Genomic DNA, 8,842 nt, shown 5'->3' with positions numbered 1-8,842 from the left:
GCGGGGAGAAACAGGAGGAATTTAACAAAATTGCAATTATTAACTTCTTACTTATTGTTTATTTTAATTGCATTTTGTTTTTCTTTATTTCTTTACTTAAGAACAGGACACAGTAAAACCAAACCAACTTAGCTGAGCTCTGGGTGGCCATAGAAAAGTTGATCTGTGACATTTATAGATTAACAAGGCCCACTCTCTACTACAGAAATAGGTGAACAAATTGACTTTTTGGGTTCTAAATTGAGCTACTAAAAATCCAAGTGAGCAGTTGCATACACACACACACACACACACACACACACACACAACAACTTCCCAGGTTGGAGTCCTTTTTGGATTCATATCCTGCCCAGACACACCATGGCTCCATGGAAAGAGCACTAGACTTGGTGGGCTTTCCCCAATCCTCCACACTGACAAGCTGTGTGACCTTTGAAAAGCGATTTACCCTCTCTGAACTTCAGTTTCCTATAACATAAGAATAATTTGAATTTCACCTTAGAGGGTTGTTGTGAGAATAAAATGTTATTAGTACACAACAAATCCTCTATAAATATTAATTAAATTCTGGTGCTAATGGCCTCTGATAAACACACTGCTCTCCTGAAGTTTTCTGAATATCTCATAACTCCTCTAGGCAATTCACCCAGTTTGTGTACATCAAAGGTCCTAGTGTACCTATTACTTGTTCCTGTTGGCCTACCCTCCTCCTCTATCCTCCACAAGATTCCATTCTCTTATTTAACTAAACTAAGTTGAGAGACAAGCAAATGAGTCTTTAGTTGAAGGTAATTCTCATTTAAGTACAATGGCCAGCCCCACTGGCATGGCTCAGTGGTTGAGCATGGAGCTATGAACCAGGAGATGGCGGTTCAATTCCCAGTCTGGGCACGTGCCCGGGTTGTAGGCTCCATCCCCAGTGTGGGGCATGCAGGAGGCAGCCAATCAATGATTCTCTCTCATCATTGGTGTTTCTAACTTTATCTCCCTCTTCCTTCTTCTCTGAAATCAATAAATATATATATATTTTTTAATATATTTGATTGACTTTTTTACAGAGAGGAAGGGAGAAGGAGGGAAATAGAGAGCTAGAAACATTGATGAGAGAGAAACGTCGATTCAGCTGCTTCCTACACACTCCCCACTGGGGATGTGCCCGCAACCAAGGTACATGCCCTTGACCAGAATGGAACCTGGGACCCTTCAGTCTGCAGGCCAATGCTCCATCCACTGAGCCAAACCGGTCAGGGCAATATATATATATTTTAAAGTACAATGGCCACAAGCACCTGGATAGTTTTTCAGCTTCGCCACATATAGACTCTGGGCAACCAGTTCAGCTGTGTTTGCTTTGCAGCGAGTCTTAATCTCCTTCTCTTTACTGTTCTCCCCTGTAAACTCAGATAATTGAGGCAGATGGTTGGCAAACTCCTGTTCAGCCTAGTCAGTCAATGGGTCTCCAGCATTTATCTGTCTCAGTAAATGCCACCTCATCCAACCTAAGAGACTGGAGAGTTCTCTTCCCCAGTCCTTCACCTTCACCTTTCATGCCTCTCCAGAATCTTTCTCAGCTTGGCCTCTCCCCCAAAGTTTAGTCCCCAGCTTGGATGCCAGATCTACTCCAACATTAGGAAATCCTCAGTACAAACCATATGCAGATTTTAAAATTGATTTAACTCAAATCCTACTCATTACAGAAAGGTTTTGAGGTGACAGAATAAGATAGGATCAGATTGATTACAGTACACGGTTATAACACCAGATTAAATGCAGCCGAAGTCACTAACTGGGCCTTTAATTGGCCAAATGAGGCATTTCACAGAGTTTGTCCTTCCTTGCTGACTGCATGTTATAAATAAACTAGTGGCCCAGTGCACGAAATTCATGCACATTAAAAGAGAATTACTGAGAAGAAATACTTTAGTATTGCTACTTGCCCTTTCTCTATAATAGAAGTGTCAGAGATGAAAGAAAATTAGTAAAATATATCTAAAAATCTCCCTCCTGTCAGAGTATGGGGCGCGGAAGGACCTAGAGTCAAGTTGCCGCCCACCACCCTCACCTGCTTCAAAAACACAGTAGTCCCAGACCTCACCGGCCCCACCCCCATCAAGCCCCTCCAGGCAGAAGGCGTCAGGCGCGGAGTGGAGGGCGGGGGGGAGGACAACACAGTCTGAGGTCTCCCGGCCCAGAGCAGTGGTGGGGGGAGGGGGAGGCATAGCCTGAGGTCTCCTGGCCCAGAACTGGGGCAGAGGGCATGGCCTTAGGTCCCCTGTCAAGCCCTGCGGGGGGGAGGAGGGAGGTAATGGCCTGAGGTCCCCATCAAGCCCCACCTGGCAGGGGGGCACAGTCTGTGGTCTTTGGCATGGCCTTAGGTCCCCTGTCAAGCCCAGCCTCCCCCTCCACCACAGTGTCATACCAGTGCTGAACGGGGATGCATGCAGGCAGCCTGATGTTAGCACTGGGGGCAGAAGTCCCCGCCCCTGGCCCTGCCCACAGACTGGTCATGACTGGGACACCGTAATGGACAAATTACCATATCACCTCTTTATTATACAGATTCTGCCCCACTGTTTCTATTCTCCACTCGCACTTTCCAGCTACTTCTAGCATCCAACATGCATGGGCTTTCTCTCTTGCCAGGGAAGTAGAACAAAGGCAATAAAGACTGGGACAATAGGAAGTTGCCTCTTCTCTGGACCCTGCCTTGATGGGAGAGCAATCAATTGTTCTCTGGATGCTCTGGTCTTTCTCTCTTGCACTTTAGCCCCCTATCTTTGGGGCATCTTAACAACCTTTGCAGCCCACCTCTGGTTCCTGTAGATCAGAGGTTCCCACCCTTGGCTGTCCGAGAGAATCATTCGGAGAGCTTTAACAATGCAGGTGCCTGGGCCTCAACCCAATTCACTAACACTCTCTTTTGGAAAAGCCTGGGCACCTGTGTTTATAAAGCTTTCGGGTGATGCCAACATGTAAGCATGGATGAAATCCACTTCTGTTGATTTTTACCTCTGGACCTCCTGCCTTTCAGTATCTGCTGGTATTTCCAGGTCCTTAATATATTACAATTGACTGTTCCTTAGGGTTGGGGGAAAGGAGCATCAGAAAAGCAAGGACAATGTCATTCCTCTTACCCAAAGGCAATTAAAAAAACTGCAATAGGAAATAATTTTCACTTAAGGGGAACAAAATCATTACATATGGTATAACATACTTTTTAAGCAGCCTTTAGTTGTTATTAGAAAAGATGGGCATGTTTTAATTATTCACATATTGATATATGTATTCATATATTGCTTTTTTATAACAGCAATTCATTTTGTTTTCAAATATAATACATTAAATCCAACTGAGGAAATTCTCGATTCCCACATGTAATTAGTGACAAAATCATTTTGGCATACATAAGCAAATTGTGTCAGAAGTCCATTCCTGTGATCATTAAAGAGGCAAAGGATATAGGGACCTGCCTTTTTTAGAAGGTAAAAGGCCTCTTTGTACAAATGGGAGAAGAGGCGTTTATTCAACAATGTGTTGAATTCCTACCTGGTACCAGGCGCTGCTCCAGGCACACCACTCATTCCACTCCTTACAATTCCAGAGGGAAGGGAGGCGGGGGGGTGGAGGGGGTGCCCGTGAGAAGAGATGGTTGCGGGGCTACAATTTGCTTCCCATCTCACTCACGCTCTTACATGTCAAGTCCTACACGTTGATTATTTGTATCAGGTACTTCTAATTCAACAGTCCAACTACATTTGGATCTTCTTTTTGTTTCCGTCTTTTTATTTTTCTTCAATGGTCTGTCTTCATCATTGAGTTTCACTTGGGTCTCAATCTCTTTGATCTTATTATTTAGAAATGTTTTCCTACAATTCTGCTAGAGATCTTACACACAATTCAGCCAGTTTTATATTTCTTAAAACTTATAAACTTCTTGTTAACTGTGTAAAGGAAAAACTCTTAAAGGCCATCACAACCTGTGATGGTCTGCCAGCCTAAATCAATAAACCGACTTCACCATCGCTAGACATGCCACCTGAACTTACATATATGTAGACTAACAACTCATTTACCTGCATGTAGGAAGCAAACTCTCCCTCATTCAGGACTTTTCAAATCTTCCAGCACTGTTTAAGCACCGAGATCAGAAATTGCACATTGTCAGCCTGCTGGCTAATTCAGCTTAGCATATGTTTTAATTGGCACTGACAGTGTTTTTTGAATTGAATTTTCATGTCTTTGACTGCACTACACCTTCCATTGTATATATGCACTCCATTTCACTAATTTACATTACCTGCTGGCTCTTGAAGACATTTGGATTTATTATCCCTCATAAGGATGGAAATCTTTCTGAAAAGTGTTATGTCCTTCTCAGTCTCCTTAAGCAGAATATTTTAAATATAACTTAACCTTCTCTTAATAACTCAAATAGAATGATCTGATCTTATCTCTTTCTATCTGATTATTAACTACTTCATGTCACCATTGCCAGTGTGACCTACCACACACACACATTTACAAACACACACACTTTTTTGACATACACAAACCCATTCTAATCCTCCATTGATCCGTGGGCTAGGAAACAAGAAGGTAATTTAATTAGAATTGTGTGCAAAGTAATAGGAAACAGGCTTTGAATCAGAAAGTCCCTAAGGAAGATGCCTCTTTACAATAAACTTTAGTGCAAGTTCTTCATTGATCATTTGACTGTTCAGAAGTCATCATTGTTCAGTTACAGGTTCTTGGAAACAAAATGGTTGATCAACATATGACTCCTGTCTAATGAAAGAGTTAGTAATTGGAGTTATGAGGATTGGATTTCCCATGAAGAAAAAAGTATTAAGCTAAAAAAACAAAAAAACTAAGCAAACAAGGAATCTAATGAACAAAATAAACTAATGAATAAAATAGAACCAGAGGCATGGAAACATGGAACAGACTGATAAATCTCAGAGGAAAGATGGGGGAGGGGGCATTTGAAGAGATTAACCAAAGATCTTATATGCATATGTACACTAACTGTGGACATAGACAATAGGATGGTGAAGGCCTGGGGCAGGGCAAGAACTCGGTGAAGGAGGGCAATGGTGAGGAGGGAGGGACACCTGTAATAGTCTCAACAATAATAATTTTTATTAATGTGATTCCGGTAAAAACAGATTTAGTGCAAATGAAAAGAATCAGATAAGCTTTCCACAAGTTCCAGGACTGCTCCCTAGGGAGTCACGTGGCTCCTCAGGTTCCAATCCCCACTGATCTTGAATGAGCAACAGACACCCCTTCCTACCATGCTCCTGTTGCCGAGACTGCACTGGACACTCCTCACTGCTTAAAAAAAAAAAGTAAGCAGCAAACCTCTTCTCATAAATGGACAACTATGCCCAAGTTAGCCCAGCCAAGAATCTCTTCTCTCTCTGCACGCAAAGCCCACAAAAGCAGCTCCTCAGAAGGGCTAGGGCTGCCTTACTCTCCTCACTCAGTAAGGCCCACTGCCCACCCCAGGCGAGGCTTCTATTCCTTCTCACCTGGGTGACTATAATGACCCCACCTAAACTTCTGCCTTTTATCTCTCTCTCCCTGAGCCATCCTGGCCAAATTTTCCCTCTGCTCTCACTGCATTCTTTCAAATAGACAAACTTAACTCTGTCTCCCTATTAGCTAGAGAGAGAAAAGACTACTTTCCTCAATCCTCATTATTCACTTCTACCTGACCTCACTGCAGCCCCCAGCATCATGGCCAAGAGTGGTTATCACTCTGCTTTCCCACCACACCATAGCCACACCCCTTTCTGCCTTTGCACTTGCTCTTTGTCCTTCCAGAACACTCTCTTTTCCTCTCTGTCTGTCCAAATTCCACCAATTCATGTCTCTACTCAAAAAGTCATTCCTTAGCACACCACTCATTCAACTCCTTACAGTTCCCGATATTTAAAGCCTTCCTTTTCTTTTCCAGCTATCCTGGTCACATGCCCTGGATTTCAGCAGGGGTCTTAAATAAAACTTCTTTGGTGGGTCCTGCCCAATTTTTGGCCTTCTAAATACTAACATGTTCAATGAACACAGTTGACCTTGTAAATGAAGAAGACCCCAAGAAAGGCGAGGTTTCTATTTGGAGAAAATGCAGTACCTCTCCCACAATGATACGTTGCCCTTCAAGTTCCATGGAGAAAGTACGGGTAGGCTAGGTTCCCAGATACGTAGCAAAGAAAGGGCAGCCTCCTCCCCTCCCCCAGCCCACCACACACTTGCCAGCCAGCATTTAAAATGCGCTTCAGCGTGCTCCTCTTTTCATTTGGAAAGGAAACAAGACTTGACGTTCTGTTTCTCCCATTTCATTAAGAACAGGGGTCATCCCGGGAAGGGGAAAGGTAGTTTCCAAGAGAAAGAAGACTTGTGGGGGAGTGAGGTGGAGAGGGGGAACTGGCTCATCCCTTCCCATTAGCCTGCTTCACCCTTTGAAGAGAACAAGCCCAGCTTTCATAGTGAATTATTTTCAGCATAGCCTGTGCCAGGACTCAGCTTTCCCTGGCTAGGGCAATACCCAGAAGGATTGAGTGATAGTTCAAGGTCAGACAGGGTATCCAGACTGAACTGGTAGTACTAAGACAGCTGGGAGATAAGGGAGTAGAGTGGGAGAAGGGAGAAGGCAGGGTGTATGTGGTAAAGGGAAGCCCAGAAAAAGCTGAACCTGGGAGACTCCCCCCTTCCCTCCCCCCATCTCTCTCTCTCTCTCTCTCTCTCTCTCTCTCTCTCTCACACACACACACTCCTGCTAGAAACACATTCTTTGCGTTCCCTCCCCTCTCTAACTCCCCCAGGCATGTCTATAAATAAACAGTAGGACCCCAGCCTGCAAGAGGCCCATTTTTAACTCTTGCCGTGTGTTCTGGCTGTAAGTGTCTAAGTCCTCACACAATTCTTCCCTCCATGGTCTACAAAGCACTTTCCCACATATATTCTTCACCTGATTCCTACATCACACACTCTAAAGGTCCTGGAAGCCTCCTCTCACCAGTACCATGCAGAGAATCATGGACACTCCACACCCACACTAAAGTTTTTAGCCTTAATGTGATAAGCTTCAAGTCGAGCTACTCAAAAAAAGTTGCCTATGATCTTGGATGAAGCATAAATGGCTGGGGGGGGGGGGCGGTCTCCATCTGTGTCACACCTCCTGGGCATCCACTGTGCAGCTGGTGACACAGCTTATGCCCTGTGGCTGCCTCCTAGACCATGTCCAAGAGCACTGCGGGCGCCTGGGCTCCCAGGACCTGTTGAACTGGTCTGTGCAGATTGCCAAGGGAATGAGCTACTTGGAGGACGTGCAGCACAGGGAGCCGGCTGCCCGGAATATACTGGTCAAGAGTCCCAACCATGTCGACATCACATTCACAGACTTTGGGCTGGCTCGGCTGCTGGACACTGCTGAGATGGGGGCAAGGTGCCCAAAAGTGGACGGCGCCAGAGTCCGTTCTCCGCCGATGGTTCACCAACCAGAGTGATGTGTGGAACTATGTATATAGGAGGCGAGGACTTTGGGAACCAAACCTTAAGATGGGATCCCAGCCTGGAATATGACCTGCTGGAGAAGGAGGAAGGGCTGCTCCGCCCCCATCTGCAGCATCAATGTCTGCAGGATCATGGCCAAATGTGGGATGATTAACTCTGAACATCGGCCTTGGTTCTGGGAGTTGGTGGCCAGATCCTCCCACATGGCCCGGGATCCCCCAGCACTTCGTGATCATCCAGAGTGAGGACTTGGGCCCTGCCAGCCCCTTTGACAGCGCCTTCTACTGATCACTGCTGGTGGATGATGACACGGGGAAACTGGTGGATGCTGAGGAATGCCTGGTACCCCAGCAAGGCTTCTTCAGCCCAATCCCTGCCCCGGGTGCTGGGGGCATGGCCCACCGTGGGCATCACCACTCAAATACCAGGAGTGACGGTGGTGAACTGATGCTGGGGCTGGAGCCCTCCGAGGAGGAGCCCCCAGTACCCCTGGCATCCTCAGAAGCGGTGGGCTCTGATGTGTTCAACGGCGACTTGGGAATGAAGGCAACCCAGGAACTGCTGAGCCTCCCCCACCTGACCCCAGCCCTCACGGCAGTACAGTTTAGACCCCACAGTATCCCTACTCCCTGAGATCTATGGCTACGTTGCCCCCAAAGGTGCAGCCCCAGCTGGAATACATGAACCAGCTAAAAGTTCACCCAAAGCTCCCCTCACCTCTAGAGCACCCTCTGCCTCCTCCTCAACCTGCAGGTGCCACTCTGGAAAGGCTCAAGACCCTTTCTCCCAAGCCTCTCTCCCTTGGGAAGAATGGGGTTGTCAAAGATGTTTTGCCTTTGGGGTTGCCATGGAGAACATTGAGTACTTGATACCCTGAGGCAGGGCTGCCTCTCAGCTCCACCCTCCTCCAGCCTTCAGCTCAGCCTTTGACAACCTCTATTACTGGGACCAGGACCCACCAGAGTAGGGCTCTCCACCCAGCACCTTTGAAGGGACTCCTACAGCAGAAAACCCTGAGTAAGTGGGCCTGGACATGCCAGTGTGAGCCAGAAGGTCAAGTCCATTTAGGCCCTGCTGACCCCTTGAGGAGTGAGGAAGACCTGACTTCTGGCCTGTGTAGGGATGACATGGGGAGAAGGCCCTTGGACCACATCCAGTGGGTCTGCCATGCTAGGAACCTTCCTTTCTATTCTAATTCCAGGTGGCTGGGAGGGGCCCAGCCTGGCTGGAAGAGGAGCCCTGCCTAGCAGATCCAGGGTCCGATGGATGCCACAGCCACCGTCTCCTCACTTGAAGGAGCAGCCCAGCCTGGCTCTCTCCTTCCAGA

General features: G+C 46.6%; 1 pseudogene; it reads left to right on the top strand.

The window, feature by feature from the left end:
* Nucleotides 1-7,117: 7,117 nt before the first annotated feature.
* On the top strand, nt 7,118-8,560 carry LOC102766584 (annotated as a pseudogene).
* The last annotated feature ends 282 nt before the right edge of the window (nt 8,561-8,842 follow it).

Source organism: Myotis davidii, unplaced genomic scaffold (genome assembly GCF_000327345.1).
Source record: "Myotis davidii unplaced genomic scaffold, ASM32734v1 scaffold271, whole genome shotgun sequence".
Lineage (NCBI taxonomy): Eukaryota > Metazoa > Chordata > Mammalia > Chiroptera > Vespertilionidae > Myotis > Myotis davidii.
This window is presented reverse-complemented; position numbering and strand designations above follow the sequence as displayed.